Here is a 19,222-nt window from a genome sequence, read left to right as displayed (position 1 = left end):
TGAGTTGAAGTGCGAAAATAAATAAGTAAATAATTATATATATTTATATATATATATATATATATATATATATATATATATATATATATTTATCCAAAACACAAAAACAAGTGCACATCCAAAAAGAAGCAAAGTTAAAGTTTTGGAGAGGACTAGTAAAAGTCCAGACCTTCACTCAGTAGAGATACTGTGGCAGGCCCTGAAACAAACAGTTAATTCTGGAAAACCTACCAGAGTTTCTGAATGAATGTGGTTCTGTAAGGGATAGTGAACTATATAAAGCATTTTGGTTGCAGGACTAAGGTTTAAATCATATTCCACACAGAGCCATTTGGATTAATTAAGCAAAATAAGTTAAAGTATTATTTGTTCACTCAGGTTCCCTTTAGCCAATATTAGATTTTGTCAAATGATCTAAAAACATCCATCGTAGCACATATGTAACAATATAGAAAATCAAGAAGGGGTTGCATACCATGGCACGCATATACATTAACTACTGTAGGTTTATCATGTAAACTATTTGCAAACATATGAAAGTTATTTAGTAAATACTGTCATAAACTTAGCTCCTGCTTTAGTTGTAGAATACCAATTGTTTTTTTTTTTTTAAATGTCCTTTTTTCGCACAGTAAATGATGTAGATTTCTGTTAACAAATAAGACATGAAACAACATAACTGATAGGGTACATAATTGCATATTTGACCAGCAAACCCTTAATTTTATTATGTGATAAACGGCCAAAAAACATCAGAATCATCACTTTGAGGCCAAATGATGTCCCAGACTATTAAATATACACTGTACAAGTGGCTAACATTTGAGTCATAAGAGGGGCAAGTGATGTTGGGCATTAAATGTCTTTATATGGGCGTTTGTAAATGTATCTGTCCAATTCTATCCTAACCAAACCCATGGCCCTCCGATTTGATTTTAAGTATAGGGTGGGAGTATATATTATATCCTAAAGTATGTATAGTATATTATCTGCAGTGGCTAATCCCCCCATTACCCCCATGCAGAGTTGCCTGTTTTGGGTCTCTCTCTCTGGGCCACTTATTAGCATAAAAATTGTCAGCACCAAAAGTGTTGTGCCATTGCTACAGTATAAGACTGCAGCTGAGCTTAACAGATTGCTGCCACATTTCCCAGCAATATAGTGTTGCACCGGTCTGGACTCAGTCCACCATACTTAATGTTTGTGCTCAAAGGTTGCTCGGATATGGAGAACAGTTCAATGATTAGTTAATACTCTGGTTCTTACATGTTCTGCACTATCCTTAAACCCCTTTCAATTATGTGAATTTGCTGTGGGCTGGAGGTTTATAATGTTTTCAGCAGAAATAGCACAAATTAATTCTCTAAATCTTTTTCAATGTGGATGTGTGTATTATATTTTAAATTTGACACTTTAATAAAACAGACAATGTCAATGCAAGGACAGGACTTGTCTGGTTTCCTCATGTGCTTTTGTGAATACAAACCTGCGTTTCCATATGATTCAATTATACATTTTTCTCAACACATCTTATTTTGTTGTGTGCGTCATTCATGGAAAAACACTACAGAAATCATTTGGGTGTAGAAAGTATATTTGAATTATTCTTAAAGGAGAACTTTTAGGTAGAAACTTTTTTTTTTTATATTTAGAACCTTCTCTTGGGTGGCAATCTGGTGGGGTTGCTACTCCTTTATGACTGCCTATTTCCTGCAGAGGCTGGATGAGAGGAGGCAACAGATAAAATTCTAAGCATTGGTAATAGGGAGTAAGTTCCTATCTCTAATTGGACAGGGGTCTTGGAGAGCCAATCAAGTGCCACTTTCATTACACTCTGTACATTAATCTCAATTTCAGTATTATTCAGTGGCTCCAGTAATAAACATATAGGGGCATATTCAATTCTTGGCGGAAACACCTAAAATCTAGCGGTTATTACGGTAATCGTGCATGGAAAAACAGTTAGTACGGTAATTTACTAGCTGGATTTCAGCTCGCAGCTCCCTGAGCCGCGAGCTGAAATCCAGCTACATATTACCGTATTAACTGTACTAGTTTTTCCGTGGTACGTTAAACTAACAATTGAATATGCCCCATAATGTGATGGTAGGAAAGAATCTACAAGTGCGCTTGCTTTTTTAGAGTGAAGTAGTTGTTTTGCTTTGGGTTTTTTTTGTGGGGGGGGGGGGTCAGTTTATTACATTTTCTATAAATTTTTATGTCTCCATCGCTTTTGGGGTTTAGAAAAGGGCTGCATCTCTGGTGGACATTTATTTTGGTACACTATGCTTCTAATCCAGCTACATTATGCTTTTTCCTTCTGTGGTCTACGGCAAATGTATAGCCACGAACCTGATTGGTGACACATACAGGTGTTAAGAAAACAGAAGACACAAAGAAAGTACAAGAAAGTATAATAATACAATACAATACATAGTCAGACAGACAGATGTTACATACAATGCTTTTTTTTTATAAGGAAAAACATTTGTAGGTGCAGTTACATTCCATTTTACAGAACATAATTAAAACATTAATTTTTTTTATGGCAGCATCTGAAGTGAGAAAACAGATTAGATTTAAATACTTTACACTCTTCCCAATAATACTGTAATTTATTTTACAGGTAATACAATTTGGGCTTATTTAGGCAAGTTTTCCAAAAAAATATATAGGGATCTTGTGATTACACTACCATAAAAATGACTCTGCAGTGCCAAGAATGCAAGGACATTATACCTGCATCATTTCCTTGCTATTACCTCCATGCCACCTGAAATCACTGCTGTCCATGATTCTTCCAATTACATTGTTTGAAAAACTCTATTCTATTATTACTCTATGAGCTCTTAAAAGAACCTTAAATACATTTTAGTTGTTTACAAACTATTCTTATCTGTAAAATCGGCAAATTTTGGCTTATAGCCAACATCACTATCCTTCAATAAATTTACAAACAGGAAGTCTACTGTAAAATCTTTCCTCACAACCATCTCTAAAGTTTCTGTGGCTCGTTAATGTCACCTGCTGATATACTGCTTACAATGTATTTTATTTCATTCATGGATACAGAGGCGGAACTAGTGAGTTTGTGGGCCCCGGAGCAGGTAGGCGGGCAGGAGAGAACCGGGGCCCCTGACTTAGCATCTGCCATGCAGCGGGCTCAATTATCTCCATAGGCCCTGCTGCACCAATGCATACCTCCCAACTGTCCTGATTCCAGCAGGACAGTCCTGTTTTCGGTGGGACTGTCCCGCTGGAGTCAGGGACATTTGGAAGGTATGCACTCCAAAACTGACTTACTGTGACGTCCCAATCCCCGTCCAGACCCCATACAGCACATGCGCAGAACACAAGCTAGAACTCTTTTAACGTGCTCGTTTTTCCGGTGGCCGGAGGAACAATTGAATACACCCCTAAATGTTGGGAAGTATGCCAATGGTAATGAATATGTTCAAGGATCCTATATTTTGTGTACTGTTCTATTATCTCACTTACAATAAAAAACATGTAATTACTAAATGAGAGAGGATTTGTCTATTATTTCCTTTTACTTTCCTCATGACAGTCTATCAGGCAGTGAGCCTCATGCAACAAACACCTGTGCCCTGAGGATTACAGCTAACTTAATCACAAAAGCAACCCTATCAATTTTGTCTTAATTAAATTAGGTAAACAAGAGAGATAGAGACAAACAAACACACACACAGGGAGATAAGCAGAAGCTGTGGTCTGTATGCAGCCTCATATTTCACTTCTCTTATCAGTAGTAGTTATAGTAGCTGTGGGTATACACAGGCACATATCCAGTGCACAGCCCACCTGCCACAGCCTGTATGCACGTGACACTCAGCATTCACACAGTGCTTATTGTCAAATACGTACCTGGTAAACGGACCACTTGGATAATCTTCATGGCAAGTGTACATGACAGTTTAATGCAACAGAAATCATTGAATTTGAAAATGCAAACAAAATGTTGTGCGTTCCACTTGTCTTCTAACTGTCATTTTTTATGCATTTTTGCTATAAAAAACATGTTGGCAGATAAGGACACACATTTTTGCTTTACAGGTTCAGCTAATAACACAGGTGAGAACAATATTTGAAATGTACTTAAAAACATAAGAACACAGAAGTCGATAACAGATTTAATAGTAAAGCGTAGTCAGACTTGGGGAATTTTTTTTTTTTTTTTTTTGACATCTGAGTGGTCGGCAGAGGCTGCAGCACACCATGGCTTGCTGTACTGTAAACAGGGGATCCAAGAAGCGTGGGGCGATTACTAAGTATGGGGTCCTGGGCCAATACGCTGGAGCTTTCTTTTTTTATGTAATCTTTGTTTATTTTTCACATGTCTTGTGATTTCATGATTTTCATGGGGTGGGTAGCAGTTGTGTATTTGTGAGCGGAGTGATTGAGGACTAAAGGGCTTATTTAATAATTAACAGGTTTTTGCTTTGTAGCAATTCAATATACAAATCATGTTGGGACAGCACATCTAACAGGAGGCGATTACTTTCTTTTAATGAAGACTTCAGTTTCTGTCGCGGAGTCTTTACTGCATTAAGGGTCAAGCTCTGAAAAGTTAAGCTTTTCGGAGCTTGAGAAAATTGCCCAGACCGCAACCCCCATTGAGGACTATGGGAACTGCGGTTTAATGCGGTAATTTGCTTAATGCAGTAACATTTTACTTAATATAATGCCCCCTAGTGGCGTTTTAGTAAACCCTGCACCCCAGTGAATACAGGACGGGTCACCTAGAGGGCAAGTTAGGTGTTTGTGAAAAGTGACACAAGCCAGTTGCTATGGTGATAACCCAGCCCAGTCTGCTAAAGACAGAGGGGCATATTTAACAAGCACCGCAGAAAATGAAAAATAGTTTTCAATTCTTACAGCAGTTCCAAAAAACACCTGGGCATGCGCACAGAGAACCCTACTGTGCAGTGTGAAGAGCAAACAGTTGTCATGTGACAGGGAAAGATCACATGATCCCTCTGCACATGCACTGTCCAGCTCTGTTCTCCGGAGCAGAGCTGGACAGAAATGAAAAGTGAAGAAAAGACCAATTACGAAGAAGTACACCAGCTTCATTAACATAAGTTTCCGAAAATTAATAATTTTCGGAACTTGTTAGATTGCGCTAGCTATGGAGTAGTTACTATACTAATTTATGGTGACTGCTCAGAAAAACGAAATAGAATGCAAAGCAGCAGATATCCACAATATCTGCTAGGATGCAACAATCATAAATTTGAATAATCCTCCAAATTGCGTCTGAATCATGGTAGGTGTCCTTTGGGTAAATTACACTAGATAAATAGGCCCCAGAGTGAGAGGAAGTAGGGGCTCTCAAGAGTCACAGACAGAGGAGACAGGGAGAGAAGGGATGTAGCTGGTGACCTGGGAGTTTCCTCCCAGGATCTCCCGGCATTGCCTGAGAGTGTGAGCCCGGGGACTGCGCAAGTGCAAGTACTGTGTGCCTGAATAAGGGGATGTGTGCTGCATAGGTGTTGGAGATAAGCTACACTGTGATTCTGGCTGAACTGAGTAGCTGTGGAACTACTGTGACCAGGAGAACCTGGTATGTACTGTGCTAAAATCAGCAGTGTGGCTACATATACAGAGAAGGTAAGAACCCTATATCACTAAAGAGAACCCAAAGAGAGAATGATGGGGACATTTTGCATGGAAGAGACCCTGGTAGAGAGGGTTGCTACAAGAGGCATGGTGGCTGAAGTGTCAGAGTGGCTCTGTGCTAATTTGGGGGTGCTACCCCGGCTACCTCCCCGGAGTGTCCCCTTTCCTGTGGAGAAAGGTTCTCACCTGATACCGAGGGCCCACTATGAAAGGTATCTTTCTCGGTCGTAGAAATTCCCTTCCGAGCTGCGGAGTGTACGTCCCCCTGTAGGCGAGAGAACGAAGAGTCACGTATCCCACAAAGGAGAAGGGAAGGGACTGTCCGGAGCGACTTCTAGGAACAGAGTACTCACTCAGCTCCGCTTGATGACACCCATTTTGCTCTGGCCGGGAGAGTTCGGGACAAAGAACGTTCTCGCCCGAACCCTCAACTCACTATTAGTGAGGGCCACCCAATAGTCGCTATCAGGGCCCACTTGCTGGCTGAGCGCCGCCGGGTCTAACGGTCCTCTCCCGGAACAGTCAGTACGCTGCCGGAACGCAGGGGAACTCCGCCTTACCCCTCGAGACACCGCCTGTCCTGGAACCACCAGGCGAACCTGTCGAAACCCAGAGCAGACACTCCAATGGAACCACGGACAACCTTAGCCGACCGCGGAGCTCAAAGGAGCTGTGCCACACTACCGGCAAAGAGCCCCGCCGCTAACTCGGGCCTACGAGAGGGGGGGGAGGAGGGATAACAAGGACTGACCGGGCGGAAAGAAACTGCCGCAAACTTCCTCCCTGCCGTGGCGTCTCGTCCGTTCTATTTGACCCTCCCAGGCCTAGCGTATGGTCAAAGAACAGGCCAAATACCACCTCCGGTTCCCCATGTTACACCGCCTTCCAGACCCTGTGGAGGAAACCCGGTACAACCCTGCAATATCCCCCTCCTGTGCTCTCCAAACAACAGACAGCATACAGTATGCAATGCACCCCTAAGCCAGTAACCAAGGGCGACAATTCAATACATGGTAAACCCCACAATATAACACCACAAACCAGAGGGCAAATCAATATATACACTCCTACCCTGATCTGGTGCCTGCCGTGTGTACAAAGAGGGTGAAAGGGCTAGTCCCGGTCCTAACTGGGGCCTAGTGCCCTGCCTGGGGTCAAGCCCCGTACCTGAGCGTGGGTCTTACGCCCCAAGCACTACGGAGTGCACAGTGCTCTTTTGTGTAGTCAAGCTCCCTGCCTGGCTAGGCCTAAAGCCTGCATCTACCTAAGGGCATTGTGCTCTTTCCTGAGGCAAAGCCTCTTACCTAGTACACGAGGGTACCTACAGTGAGCCCATCTTGCTGCGGCACAGGCCTAGTGCCTGGAGTGGGGCCGGGCTGCCGGTGGCGCTGTCCTCCTTGCGCGGTGCTGCTCCAGGTTCTCGCTGCATCAACTCCGCCATCGACTCTTGACATGGGCGCCGCCGCAGGCGTCATATATAGACAGGGGCTCCTGATGAAGTCAGCATGCCCGCGAGCTGGGATTGGCTCGCAGCCGCGCTGTTTGTATGTCCGAGTGGGGAGTGCCGAATGGCACCTCTCCGACTGCACATTTCCCCCCACGTTTTCTATTGCAGTCCATGCAATGATGGATTGGGACCAATCGAAGTGCGGATCAGCAAACCGTGGGCCCAGGACGCCTCGATTGCTCCTTTGGGACTGCAAAGGCGCTGGGGTGAATTCCAGTGTGGTAAGGTTTCCGGGGGTGGTGTGGGCGCCTCAGCTTGTCTCTATGCAAAACTTTTGTCTGCCCGGGTACTGTAGTGGACTCAATCTCATAGGCTGGGCTTACCGGATTCAGCCGGCAGACTACATTGGGGGCTGTCTCCCATCTTTCTTGTAGTTTGTCTGTTGGCTTGGGTACATGGGCGATAACCCGCTGTCCTTTGGTAAACGGTGGTAAAGGGTGGGGGCGTCTTTCGATCAGCGCCATCATGGACCTTGTCCAAGATGTTCTGCTTGGCCATGTTATAGGCGATTTTCAGCCGACGCTGTTGCTCCACGATCCATTCTGGACCTGTTCAGCCAATGTTTGCAACCCTGGCCAGAAGACCTGCTGTTTTAGCCATTGCGCTGTTTCAGGGACGCGCTGTACTGCAACAGCAGTGGAGCCACAACGCTCCTCCTCATCCCGCGCGACTGCCGTGGTTTGAGCTTGATGGAATGACATACCCGGCATAATTTCCACCCAGTCCCACAGGTGGTTCTGGAAATGTCATTTCGTAGTCCGTGGATAAATTGGCCCCACAGGAGTGGGTCGGGATCTCCCAATCCCTTGGCATCCCTTTTCTTCAAATCCGCTAGCACTTCCTGGAGGGCGATAGCAAATTTGGGAATGGTCTCATCTTCCATCTGGAATCACGTGAAGAACAGTCTGCGCAGCATCATGATGGAGGACTTATCTCCATACAAGTCACACAAGGTCTTCAGGATGTCCGCCAATGTCTTCCACTGCTCGGGATCACAGAAAAGCACGGCAAGGCGGGCATCTCCCTCCAGCGCATTAGCCGCCAACATATCTCTGGCACGCCGTATAGCCGGGCGGTCCCTCATAGTCGCTTCTCCCAGTCGGCTAGCATTAAATTCCTGCCGTCAAACTTGGGTACGTGGGAAAGGGCCTCTGCTATCGCAACGAATCCTGTTCAGCCCACCAACCCCCGACCCTGCTTTATGCCACGTGGGCCATCACTGGGAGGTACCGAATGGTTCCCCCCGATCGCTGGGTTTTCTTGAAGGACCGACTGGGCGGCGTTGTCGCCTGAGTCCTCCATAGCTGCCTGTCAGGATCCTGCCGAATACGCCAAAATGTGGGGGTGCTACCCCGGGTTACCTCCCCGGAGGGTCCCCTATCCTGTGGAGAAAGGTTCTGACCTGATCTCGTGGGCACACTATGGAGTCTTCCTCTGTCGTAGGAATTCCCCTCCGAGCTGCGGAGTGTACGCCCCCCTGTAGGCGAGAGAACGAAGAGTCACGTATCCCACAAAGGGGAAGGGAAGGGACTGTCCGGAGCGACTTCTAGGAACAGAGGACTCACTCAGCTCCGCTTGACGCCACCCATTTTGCTCTGGCCGGGACTACCAGAGTTCGGGACAAAGAACATTCTCGCCCGAACCCTCAACTCACTATTAGTGAGGGCCACCCAATAGTCGCTAGCAGGGCCCCCCTTGCCGGCAGAGCGCCGCGGGGTCTAACAGTCCACCCCCGGAAGTCAGTACACTGCCGGAACGCGGGGGAACTCCGCCTTACCCCTCGAGACACCGCCTGTCCTGGGACCAAAAGGCGAACCTGTCAAAACCCAGGACAGACACTCCAATGGAACCACAGACAACCTTAGCCACCCGCGGAGCTCAAAGGGGCTGTGTTGCACTGCCCAAATGGAACCGCGGAAAGCTGTGGCTTTCCCCGGAACCCAAAGGAGCTGTGCCACACTACCGTCAAAGAGTCTCACCGCTAACTCGGTCCTATGAGAGAGGGGTAACAAGGACTCACTGGGCGGAAAGGAACTGCCACAAACGTCCTCCCTGCCGTGGCGTCTCGTCCGTTCTTTTGGTCCCTTCCAGGCCTAGCGTATGGCCAGAGAACAGGCCAAATACCACCTCCGGATCCCCACGTTACACCGCCTTCTGGACCCTGTGGAGAAAACACGGGACAACCCTGCGACTCTCCTTCTCCCGTGCTCTCCCAACAACAAACAGCATACAATATGCAACGCACCCCTAAGACGGTAACCAAGGGTGACAATTCAATACACGGTAAACCCCACAATATAACAACACAAACCAGAGGGCAAAACAATATATACACTCCCTACCCTGAGCTGGTGCTTCCCGTGTGTACAAAGAGGGTGAAAGGGCTAGTCCCGGTCCTGACTTGGGCCTAGTGCCCTGCCTGGGGTCAAGCTCCATACCTGGCTAGGCCTACTAAGGGCCTTGTGCCCTTTCCTGAGGCGAAGACTCTTACCTAGTACACGAGGGTACCTACAGTGAGGCCACCTAGCTGCGGCACAGGCCTAGTGCCTGGAGTGGGGCTGGGGTCTTGTGCCCTCTTAAAGGGAGGAAGCTAGAGTGTGGACATGGGCCCGGGAGAGGTGGTCCCCACTGGGGTCTTACCTGTTCCAGGGACTCCTCTGGCCTCGTCCGCGTAGCTTCTCTTCAGCCCTTCCAGAGATGGGTGATGGAACTCACAACCTCCCTCCCACGTGCCACGTCTTCACCAGACAGGTTAGCTCGTAGCCCTGACAAGGGCTCTTTGTCTGGATTGCTGGTGGCGCGGTCCTCCTCGCGCACTGCTGCTCCAGGTCCTCGCTGCATCAACTCCTCCGTCGACTCTTGACACGGGCGCCGGCGCCTGATGACTTCAGCGTGCCCGTGAGCAGTCGCACCGTATGTATGTCTGGGAAGTAAGCGACGAGGAGGGGTGAGATGCAGTTGAGAGTTACACAGCGTGTCAGAACTGCACTGAGAAGCTGCCTGCCTGTTAGTGTCCATGTGAGTGCCCCTGCAGAGAAGGGTGAACTGCAGTGAAGTATGGAGTAATGGAGTGTAAGAGACATGTGAACTAGGTTATATAACATCTAGATAACATTAAAAACTGTGCAGGAGAAGTAAGGTGACGTACCTGTTACCATTGGACAGCACGGTGGCTAAGTGGTTAGCACTTCTGCCTTACAACGCTGGGGTCATGAGTTCAATTCCCGACCATGGCCTTATTTGGAGTTTGTATGTTCTCCCCGTGTTTGCGTGGGTTTCCTCCGGGTGCTCCGGTTTCCTCCCACACTCCAAAAACATACTAGTAGGTTAATTGGCTGCTATCAAAAATTGACCCTAGTCTGTATGTGTCTGTGTATGTTAGGGAATTTAGACTGTAAGCTCCAATGGGGCAGGGACTGATGTGAATGAGTTCTCTGCACAGCGCTGCGGAATCAGTGGCGCTATATAAATAAATGATGATGATATTCATATTGCTCATTAAGAACTGTGCTGGAGAGTATAAGGAGCGGTATATATTTCTTTATTGCTGTAACCATTATGATTATCGTGTTGGAGTGTAAATAAAGAGTCCAAAAAAGGAAGGGGAGCAGAGAAAGTTGTAGCTCAAAGAGCAAGGACACTCTGGTTTCCAAAATTTAAATAGTCAGTATATCATATGTAACAGGGCAGATGCCTTTATTATAACACATGTAAATACTTGGCGAAATATAGAGATAAAAACACATAGAAGGATAGAAAAATAGATTTAAAATAAGTTAACCCTTCAGTAACCACCGCTGAATAGGTTAGTAGTACATCAAGATGTGGTGGGTAATGGGCAAAAATAGAGTTTATGAACTGTAGCCTAGATTATAAATAAGCTATATGATCATAAAGTGAGATATATATATTATTCTCCAATTTGTTATACATATGGAGATGCTCTAAATCGGTGCAGATTAATAGTGAGCACCTGTCCTAGCGTCCCTGATAATGGTCTGGTATAGATTCGCAAGCTGAAAGGAGAATAATAAGAGATTTAGACATGTGATAATCTCTCAATCCTTTATCAAGACTGCATGGAGCTCTGCTGCACAGTATACAATGTGGCGATAGACTAATGTCTCAACAGGTTAATATTCATGTTGTGTCATAGAGATCTAAGCAGTAACAGTAGCAGTTCGATAGTTCACCTAATATGTGGTGTCTGTGCGCTACTGCGAATAGATTCATACAGGATTTATGCGTAACACACTATAGAATAATCATATATAACAGCCTTTCAGGAGTATTGTGCTCTGCATAAGAATCTTATTTAAGTGTATCTGTTCTCAGAGCGCACACTCAGTGGGTTGTAATATACCCCCTGCTAGCAACATGCGCTGGGTTCATATGCATGAGATCTATATGTCCGTGGTGGTGGTTACTTCCGGGTGTGACATCAGAGATGATGTCACCTTCCCGACGTACGTTTCGCCTGTAAGCTTTGACATATAGTCCATTTTGGGTTTCCTAGCTCTCCCTGCTTCTGATATTACCGTTCTCATGATAGCAACGCTGTATCTATATCTCTAATACAGGTTTTAACTCATTCATGTAAAGTAATAATTAAGAGAGATCTCATGCATATGAACCCAGCGCATCTTACTGGCAGGGGGTATATTACAACCCACTGAGTGTGCGCTCTGAGATCAGATATATTTAAATAAGATTCTTATGCAGAGCATAAGATACTCCTGAAAGGCTGTTATATATGATTATTCTATAGTGTGTTACGCATAAATCCTGTATGAATCTATTCGCAGTAGCGCACAGACATCACATATTAGGTGAACTATCGAACTGCTACTGTTACTGCTTAGATCTCTATGACACAACATGAATATTAACCTGTTGAGACATTAGTCTATCGCCACATTGTATACTGTGCAGCAGAGCTCCATGCAGTCTTGATAAAGGATTGAGAGATTATCACATGTCTAAATCTCTTATTACTCTCCTTTCAGCTTGCGAATCTATACCAGACCATTATCAGGGACGCTAGGACAGGTGCTCACTATTAATCTGCACCGATTTAGAGCATCTCCATATGTATAACAAATTGGAGAATAATATATATATATATCTCACTTTATGATCATATAGCTTATTTATAATCTAGGCTACAGTTCATAAGCTCTATTTTTGCCCATTACCCACCACATCTTGATGTACTACTAACCTATTCAGCGGTGGTTACTGAAGGGTTAACTTATTTTAAATCTATTTTTCTATCCTTCTATGTGTTTTTATCTCTATATTTCGCCAAGTATTTACATGTGTTATAATAAAGGCATCTGCCCTGTTACATATGATATACTGACTTTTTAAATTTTGGAAACCAGAGTGTCCTTGCTCTTTGAGCTACAACTTTCTCTGCTCCCCTTCCTTTTTTGGACTCATTACTTGAGTTGTTGGTGCACCCCTCCCTACTCGTGATACCATATAATTATCATTTGATATATTATGGAGGCAGGCTTCCTCCCTATTGCGAACATTACTCTGTTTTCTGTGTAAATAAAGAGTTCAGTTTGTCATAGAGATGGTCTGGCGCTCAAATTATTCAGACTTTCATTGCCCTGTACCAAAGTGGCATCACCTGTGTCCCACTGCTTACAAAGAAACACCTGCATGTGCAGGGACCCCCTGGTCATTTACACCATGCCCATCAGCTAGCCAGGGCTTGAGAAAGAGGTGCACTGTGTAACCTTTGTACCCCACGCTACACACAGTAACAGGTGGTTACATTAAAAATGCCTAAACCATGAGGAAAAAGCAGTTTTGACATGGTTTAGTGCGAGCAGTTGGTAAAGGTAGGTGCCTGCACTGGGACCTTTACTCCCTATTGAGTACTTTTATTATCTCCGAGTCAACTTGTCAGTGCGGACACCACAGACTGTGTTATAGGGTACTCCTGTATACAGCTAGCTAGCTTTGTATGCAGGGACATGGTTAGTATTGTAAGAAGGGTGTATGCACAAAGTCAATGGGGTTAGATGGAAATCCATACACTGTAAATGTGTATCAGCAATGTTTTTCCTTTGGGGTGGCCTAGCACTTTAAGCGTGATAGGCATGCCCCCAACACACTGTGGCAACACCTCCTTTGGCGGAACATAGGCACAAATCGGTGGGGCACAGTGCTATCAGACAACTATGGATGGGGACCCTAAGAAGATGCTGTACTGGACCCAAAATTCCTCTTGGCAGCCCTGACTGTAAATATGAGAAGGGAGACTCGATTTTTGCTGACTCTGAAATTCAACTGCATTTCAGAGATTTTGCCTGTATCAAATTAATTCACAAATGGTTCACAATTTGTCAAAAAATTTACTAATAAACAACACTTAGTGCAGAACCTATCACTGAAAACACAGCTACTCTACCATTATTTCCTATGTGGGCTGGTCCTCCAGTGACAACAGGAACAGTCACCACCTAAATCTCAGATGAGGGCCTGGCTTCAGACAAACCGCACAGTACATAAAATTGTAAAACGATTCCCATAAACAGTGTGCTTGAAGGTTTATTTTTAATTATTACAAATGTTTGAAGACCTCAGAAATGAGCCCCCAGAGGCGGCAGAGAATTCAGGGCATTGGGAGCAGAAGAGAAGGTTGCACCCTCTCCACCCTCTAGCTCATTTAAATTACCCTGCCCTCAAAAGAAAATCTTGTGTCTGCCCTTCAGAGCAAAACTATGTGTATTTATGCACATAATCAGCTCTAAGCAAGGAACGCCCTGCAATTGCTCAAGTAGGTGTGACACATCACAAAAGAGCATTTGGACTGTGGTAAACGACCCTTAGTATGTCCCCCTGGGCTTTATTGTATACTGACCTCTCTCCACTGCTTTACATGGGTGTGTGGTTGATATAAAATTGATTTTTAGGAGGAAAAAAAGTAAAGTAGAGACTGTATACTGAAGTAAAGTAATGTGTTGTCAAACTCTATACAAAGATTGTAAATTGATTTGATATGACTTCCAAGAGGGGGGACAGCCTTTAGACAAAAGAAAAAGTAAAAAAAATAAAAACAATCTTGAGTGTAAAATGTGCATTTATGTCAAAGTGAGCAGGTGAAGCAAGAAGCCACATTTTTACGGCAGCCCTATCACTGTATGCAACCAGGTCTAGTATACAGTAAAGCCAAATTTGTCTATTAAGGAAACAAGTACAAGTGCTAGTTCCAGCACAGTCATTGCAAAATTAAGAATAATAAAGTTAGTAGGATACTTACCTGCTGAAAATGACCATCCATTTAAGAAAGGTGAAACTAGGCAACACTGTTCTTTATGTCCGATGTCCCCTAACTCTCATGAATAATTTAAGCCAGTGGTTCCCAAACTTTTGCAGATCGCGGCACCCTTAGAGTCTCCATAATTTTTTCAAGGCACCCCTCCAAAGTAATTACTGAGTAGCCCCATTTTATAAGTAGCTGGGTCACAAAACGTAACAAGTATTTAGGTCAGGACAGAAATACTTATTTAGTTGTATGCAAAGAGTACACATAAATCCAAGGGAAAATATTTTTATATATTTTTTTCAATTATATTTCAGTCCAAGAATAATTTGCAGCTAACTTGCCCTGTGCCCCTGCATCATCTCCACACACACTGTGCCCCCTCTGCATCCCGCCATGGCCAGGAAGAGAGAAAAAAAAAAAAAAGCTTACTTTTTTTCCCCCCTCTTCCTGTCCACGTCACCCCTGTGACAGCACCGCGGCACCCCTAGGAGCCGCGGCGCACAGTTTGGGAACCTAGGATTTAAGCCATAAATGAAATTAAGGTTAAATGGAGTATAAAAGCTGAAAAGTTTTATTAAATAATAGGCTTTAATAGCTTAAGGTCAATGCCTAATTGTAACACCCTTGTGTATGCAGCCGTAAAATGCGGTTTGTTAAATTAATTGTATGCGTATTATATCAAACGGAGAAACAGCAACACCACCAGTCAAGGTGTATTTATTTAAATAAAACATGGCTATGAAACCATATATACAGATGGAATGGCTGTGTGATACACCAAAATGGTATATTTATCTACTAGAAGCACATCACTGGCAAGAGAAAAGGGATAACATTTGCCTGAAATCCCCCTTTAGATCAGACATACTGATTAAACTATGAAGAGACACTTGGCACTGCAATTAATAGCACACACAAGCATGTGTACCAACTCCTATTTGCAAAGCAGTGTGATCAAAATCCCCAGTGAGAGACAAGAGAGTATATTTACTAAAGCTGGGTACACACTACACAGTTTTCATCCAATAATCGGCTAAATCAGCCGACATAGGACTGCTCGTTCAAAAGTCAGGTCAGTGTGTGCAGTGACACGATGGTCGAAAGCCTGCGCAAAACAAATGGCCGATTGTCGCCTCATTTGGTTGGTCGTACTGTTTAATATTTTCGTTCCAATCTCATTTCCTTTGTGTATAAACTTCCGACCGATCCACAACAGTGAGTATGAAATTACAGTAATTGCTCACAACATGGCTGTAAAAAGTCGCTAAAGGGACATCTGCTCTTCCCTTTATCGTCCTAAACAAGGCTAGTGTGTATGCAGGCCGTGGACCGAGCGATCGGAACATCGATCGAATGTAAAATCGCTCGGCATAAAAAGTTGGTTGAAATTTCTGTAGTGTGTACCCAGCTTAAGCTGCGGGTTTGGAAAAAGTGAAGAAGTTGCTTATAGCAATCAGATTCTAGCTGTCATTTTGTTGAATGTACTAAATAAATGAAATCTGATTGGTTTTGATAGGCAACATCTCCATTCTTTTCAAATGCGCAGTTTAATAAATATACCCCAAGGCGCCGAAAGTGCAACTCTTAACCCACACCGGACACAACTGTGGAAGCTTCTTACCTGTGTACCCCAGTCAATCTCTGTTGTATTTAGAACCATAGGTGCTCAAACCCAGTCGTTAAGAGATATCAACAGGTCATGTTTTCAGTATTTCCAACTCTGATTACTAACTGAGAAAAGTAGATTAACTTACCCGTGCATTACTAAAGAAATCCTGAAAACATGAACTGTTGGTAGCTTTTGAGGACTGAGCACCGCTGATTTACACACTGGGCATCAGGATACGATGTACAGGAGCGTCTTCTGGTAAATCAGCTTGATGGCTGCTGCAGAGAGAGATGCCGGGACCTGCCACCATACTGCAGATCCCAAAGATCTACCATCATCCAGGACCTGCCCATCCCGACATATTGGTCAATAATGCCGGTGCTCACCTCAAAGCCATTGTTAAACCTGGTCATCATCATCATCAAGGATTAACCCCACCTGCTTTCCCCTCACGGAGCACTGCCCTTCAGTCGACCCTCCCGATTATGGTAGGTCCATAAAACGCCTTCCATCTTCCCAGCAAATCGCTAGCTGTAAGTTTTAAACAAATTGGCAACCCTTTCAAATGACAAACAACTCCCTGAAGCTGCAGAGATCCCATACACTGATCACATAGTTGTCCAGCTCCCTTCCAGAAAGAAAATAGAATATAGAGATCACCAAATTCTCTCACATATTCTCTCACTAGGCTGTGTATTCAAGCCTTTGCTGCCACCTTGTGGATATTTATAATAGTGCAGCTGTGTAATCTGTTCAGCCCAAGGGTTACCCAACATAGCTTCTATATATTTGTACAGTCTCTTCTCTTGGAATTTGTCTTAAACTTGACAGGAGAAAAAAAACAAACCACTTAGACAGCCAAATCGTCACTGATTTCAATCTTAAGTTAAAATTTCATAAACCCCACAACTTGCAAGAAGAGATTTAATTCTTATAAAAACTTTCACACTAGCCACCTACTAGATCCTTAACCGCCTGGCGAGCACAAAGGAATAACATCTGTGGGCCTGCCTGACTCATATCTAAAGCCTCCATGAAATAACCATCTATTCTGCTGTGGGATGGCATCTTCCAACTTCCAACTCTGCAACGCTCAACTGTTATGATCTAGAACTCTAAGAGTAGTACATCTGTTTCTACTTTTTTAAAATGAGGACAGAAAGGGGTCAACTGAGAAAGTTTAAAAGGTATGCCCATTCGTATCATTGCATTACTGCAGTGAAATGCATCATGGGCCCGATTCAGATTGAGACATAGATCCATTTGTGTAGCGTATCTTTGCATTTATATACACTGCACATGCACAGAAAGTGAACACACACTAACTATTCAGACCTGTGACGGGAGAGGAACGCAGTGTTCTAACTGAGGCAATGTAAAGCAAGGACGTGTTCGAGCAAGTGCGGTTGAGATTCAGACTGGGACATAGTTGCAGCGGAAAAAGAGGGTTTTTGGGGGTGGTTAGAGATCGGTTAAGTAGCGGATAATGAAGATGATGACAGACTATCGAAACGGCTTGTAAACAGAGAAATGCAAATAATTTGTGGATGCTTATTAAGACTTTAATAGCTGTTCACCCATAGATTAGGATTTATACAAGATAAATGTTTGCTTCTTAGGTGTACTGGGAAGGGGGAAGGGGGCTGTTTTGTCAAGCAAACGCATCTACCAAACCAAAAAAATAAAATAAAAAAGTTTATTTGTTTTTTCACCATGTAATAAAATTATTACAGTGACGTTAATGTCTACTGAACATAAAATACATCTTTACAGTTGCTTCTGATTGCAAACACACGTTCTAGCATGCACACAAGACCATCATCACTAGTACTCAGGGCTTACACTAGCCCTGTAGCTGGAAAAAGAGGTAACTTTGGGACACCCAAAGCTTGATTCGAATGTGGCTGTGTGCGTTCGAGCTTTCCATGCCCTTACTGTAAATTGACTACAGCCGAACGCCCCTTTCCCTCTCTGTTCACTCCCAGAATTCGTAGGCTGTAGTCTCCTTTGCGTAAGTAAATGCAGTTAACATTGGTGTGTCTATTGGTGTATGTGCCAGTTCTGGGCATACGACGAGTGATTTAGAGTATGATATGCCCAACATCGGTGGATACATGCTTTGATTATTCAGGCCCAAAAGACTTTAAGGAGGCATTAATTTTTGGTGGCTGCAAATACACCATCAGAAATTATTTCAAAGTTTTAGATACAGTGCTTATTATTTTCTAACATCCAAAGGTAATTAACATATATATTAATAAACCGCATGGTAAGTAAGTTACCTTGTACTGAAAGCTTTTACACTGAAAACCTCATTTTTTAATTTAAGTGCCATTTGTTCAAAAGTTTTTAACAAGATTATAGTTAGTAAGTTTAACAAAAGACTCAGGCCCAAATTCTAATTGTGTTGATCGTGGTGAAAGTGAAAAAGAAAAAAAGACCCCCCCAGAGAAGCGTTCCATTCTTGTGGCTAAAGGTGGGCACAGGGCATCACTAAATATAGTTTATCCCTCTTTTGTAGGTCATGGAGAAACACATCTCTCAGTACTTAATATCCAGGTGGGTTGTAGTACATGTTTTTGCAGTGAATTATTATGCCATACACAGCCCAGTGGTCCTGTCACAAGACATGGGGAAGGGAAGAAGGGAGTGGACTTGAAAAGACACAGGGGATAATGGAACCCTGCACGAAGTGCCGCCAGAAACCCCACAAAGAGACTCTGTGGTGATGTCTAGTCTGAATAATGACCAGACTCCTCTATTGGTAGTGTACGCAGCTGAACATTGCAGTGATCTGACAGCACTGTGAGCTGAATTAGGTCCCCCACCCCCACACAGTTTTAAAAAAAAAAAAGAATAGTAGTAAGGGTTATTTAACTATTGTTGCACATGTTTGTCAGGTATTGTCCTCCAGTAGCTACTGTTTAATGCAGTGGAGTTAATTATAGTGGGTACCAAGGAATGGAAACAGGAGGGACTTTTCCCCTTAACATTCCCCTCAAGAGAAGCCAGACCAATAGCATGCCTCTCCTTGGCAACCAAGTACCTCTATCCAGAGATCTTGACTATGACAACACCAAGGGGTTTATGAATACTTTGCTAGGAGAGAGGGTGTTTTGGCCTCTGGTAATGGTGGGAGAGTATTGAACTGACACACTTAGGAAGGAATCATGTTAACATATAT

This window comes from Mixophyes fleayi, chromosome 4 (genome assembly GCF_038048845.1).
Source record: "Mixophyes fleayi isolate aMixFle1 chromosome 4, aMixFle1.hap1, whole genome shotgun sequence".
Lineage (NCBI taxonomy): Eukaryota > Metazoa > Chordata > Amphibia > Anura > Limnodynastidae > Mixophyes > Mixophyes fleayi.
Note: the sequence above shows the minus strand (reverse complement) of the source record.